Below are 3,908 nucleotides of genomic sequence, written 5' to 3' on the forward strand. Positions count from 1 at the left end.
CTTTTTTTGTAAACAAAAGTATTTGTCCTCGAAAAACGTACCTACATAATTTTCAAAAATATCAGGGAATATTAAGTGTTTCAGTAATCTTTTGGACATTTTTGGGTGAGAAGCGTTGTTTAACTTTGTACGTATTGGGTGAGAAGCGTTGTTTAACTTTATTTAAAGTATTTTAAAATCTATCAACTTGAAGATGAAACTTTTACCAAACTGGTAAGTTTACACAAGAGCAAACTCACGATTGATTGCAATATAAGACATGAAAGACCTATCAATAGGCATCCATCACTCTACAAAACAAGGAGTTGAATGCCGTAGTATTTACTAAAATGAATGAAAAATTTTTAACTACAAAACAGTTTAGCATTCAACCCCTTGCTTTGTAGAGTGACGAATTCCTATTCAAACGCTGTGATTTTTATCTATGTGTAAACTTATATAAAAGGAGCAAATGAGCTAAAGAAAAGAATTATATTTCCAACATTAGTGTAAATAGGTGAACCATTCATTAAATAAGAAGTTTTTTATTTTAGAGATCATTTGTTTTAGAGGTTAATTATTCATTAAACAACTTGTTATATCCTCTAAAATAAATCTTTGTCATTTTAATAAATGAAGCTTGGTTTTAATCAATAAAAATCAAGCAACATATCACTGAGTACACGAATTTTTCTTCCTCTAAATTTAAGAAATGCAGGCCCTTTTTTTGACACACAAGGTAAGCACGGAATATAAAATTTACATAGTATAGATATAAAACCTCTATTTTGGTACGCTAATCTCTGAAACGATGAAATGAAATTTGTTTACAAAATACAGACAAGAAAAATATTTTTCTCCAAGATATATTTTTTGTGTCCACCTTGTGTGCCATAAAAAAGATAAAATTTCTCTTTTTACGTAAAAATTACCAGTTTTACGTGGAATTTGGAAAATCTGTAAGTTCGCATTTTTTTGTAGGATTGCTGTTTTGAAAATTGCGTAATTACACAAAATTTTAATTTATGCAAAAATTTTCCGCATTTACTTATTTTTTGCGTTTTGCGTAACAAGCTCTATAGGATAGGGCCCAGGCTGCGTTGCTAGTGAGCTATTTACGTCAACTAGAAGCACAGTTATCGCTTTTTTTTTCTAAATTTTTGTCAAAACCGATTTTTGATAATTTACGATTCTTCAATATTAGAAAAACAACTTTGTTTAAGCAAGCCTTGGTTTTAAAACAATAATTTAGTTTTCTTAATCTGTTGTAAAACGAAAAATTTCGAATAAAATCAAACTTGATAAAGGTAATATTTCAAAGTATTTTCATTGCTAATTTACTTTATTTATTTAAGCTAGCGTTGTTTTAATCTTTTCTATTTTTTATTTATATTCATTATTTTTAATTTATTTATTTAACTAATATTTAATTTTATTTATTGAACTTCGATTTGATAGGATTCCAGTGGATAGGAAAATTTAAATATGCGAAGAAAACGTTGTACTTAGATAACGAACACTGTACACGGAGTTTTCCATTTATCCATTCTTCCATTTAGCGCATTTCTAGAACGTATCGTTAAAACATATTTTTTATATAACCTTAATGAAAAACATAATTAAATTAAAATGGTAACCTTAACAATAACTAACTTAATTATATGACTTTGCTAAATATTTTACGGAAATGTTTAATTTACTTTATGGTTAAAAAAATAAATGCTTTTTAATTTATTTTATGGTTACAAAACTAAATATAAACTGTTATGGTTATAATAATTTACATAAATTAAATTATTATGGTTTTAATACTTTACATATAAATCATTATAACCATTATAAATAAACCTTTTCTTGTTATTAAGTAAAAAATGTTATTGTAATAGCAATTATCATTGAAATTACTTTATATTTATTGTTGTAGAAAAATATTCCTGTCAACAGACCCCTTAAGAAGTTTAGATAAGGCGGAGCTTTTTGCTCTGCGTCTTACTCTGGGTGAGGCCCTATCAGTTGGAATAATGAAAAAAAATTTAAGCTTTGTTTTCCATAAGATTTTTCTTGATAACATCGCGTTTTTTGAAACTAATGTATTTTTTTGTAATAAGAAAAAACCATTGTAATAGTTTCGTTTATGATGTTGTTTTTTTTTTTAAAAAAAAAATTTCGTTGCCACAAAAAATCACAATCAAAAAAGTTCTGCAGGTCAGGCAACGATTGGAAATCTCTTCCCCCATGTAGTCATCCCTGGGTTCTAGAAGCCCATCGAATAAGTTGTTCAGGGCTTTGCTTAGTCACTCTCCACGGGACTACAAGAAATAGCTTTCGCATATATTTTTCCTTTATTTAAGTAAGGAGTTTTGTCACGTGATGTTTTATCGCGGATAAAAAATACGTTATCATTCGTTTTTAAAAAACTTCGTCCAAAAAACGCGACAAATGATTTTATGTAGGTGTCAAAGAATAAAAACCCACCCATGAAAATAAATAGTATATACGTATATATAGATGTCATTTTTTTAGAAAAGGTTGCACTACAATAATTTTTTTGGGGACGTCGTTTTGCTTTAGAATTGATAAAGTTATTTAATTTTAAATGTTTTAGTTTTGTTTATATACAAATAAATTAAGCTAATTCTTTTGTCCCCACATAAAAATAGATTCTGCAACTATTTGTTTATTTTGTCAATCAGTTTTTTTTTGTTTTTTTTGTAGTCTAATAGGGTGGGTTTTTTGTTTTCGAAGCGGAGATTTTATAAATTTCCCCCGTCTTAAGATATTTTATTGTTAACGCAACTTTTTACGCGAGAACAAAAAAAAAGATAAAAAAGTTTTTTTTTCGGCGCCAAAAGTTTAACGAAATACTTTAAGGAAATATTTCATAAAATGTATATGAATTGAAAATATTAAAACACGAATATCTTTGGAACCAAATAAGCTACAGAAGTGGTTGAAACCATTTTGAAAATAAAATATATTAAGGAATCCAATACATTTGAAATAAAAAAGATTTTCTTTGGCTATAAAAATTGCCTAAACTCCCTACTGACAGCAAATTATAAGAGAACGTTTTCACTTTCACTCTTAGACTTCCTTTATTCTCTTTTTCAGTTAATTGTAAATCTTTGCTGAGGAGAGTGCTTACTAGTGGGTAGGGAGGAAAGGGATGTGTATTTCCAGACAACTGCGAAAAAACTGCGACTTGATAATGCTATCAATAAAATAACAAAAAGAACTACACCTAGCCACGGAAACTTTTAAAATTGCTGATGCGATCAAAAATTTAATCTGCAATTTCAGTACGATAAATAAGTGTATGTAATATTTAAAACAGGTGGAAATATAGTTTTTCCGGGGCAGACGCTCAGGAAAAGTAAACGAAAACATACGAAAAATTATTTGCATGTTATCGCGTTATAGAATAAACAAGAGGACATTTTGGTACAAAAGAACACATCGTCAAACGGATATTTTTTTTGCAAGCATACAAAACACACCCGGCTTTGTTAATTTAAATTTAAGAGGACGCTTGGAACCAGAATTGTAGAGAATTGTTTGAAGTCGCTTTTCACCTTTGAAGCCAATTTCGTCTAAATTCCAAACATTTAACGCAGAGAGTTCATTGATATTTGCTTCAAGAAATTGAGTCTTGGATGTATTGAATTTTTAATTTATGTTATCTTTAGTAAAAGGAGCTACTCTGAGCATAGGCGCCGAGTCCACGGGGGCAACAGGGGCAGTGGCCCCCCTCCTCCAGAAATTTACACTAATAGTATATTATCACGGATTATCTCGGGGGCGAATAGATATTCTCGCCCTCATGATAATCCGTGATAATATATAATTAGTATAAATTTCCGGGACGGGGAGGGGGGGGTCCCGCCCCTGTTGCCCCCGTGAACTCGGCGCCTGTGACTCTGAGTATTGCA

The sequence above is a fragment of the Hydra viridissima genome, unplaced genomic scaffold (genome assembly GCF_058129835.1).
Source record: "Hydra viridissima isolate aposymbiotic clone 2 unplaced genomic scaffold, HvirCarnegie_v1 scaffold_1, whole genome shotgun sequence".
NCBI lineage: Eukaryota > Metazoa > Cnidaria > Hydrozoa > Anthoathecata > Hydridae > Hydra > Hydra viridissima.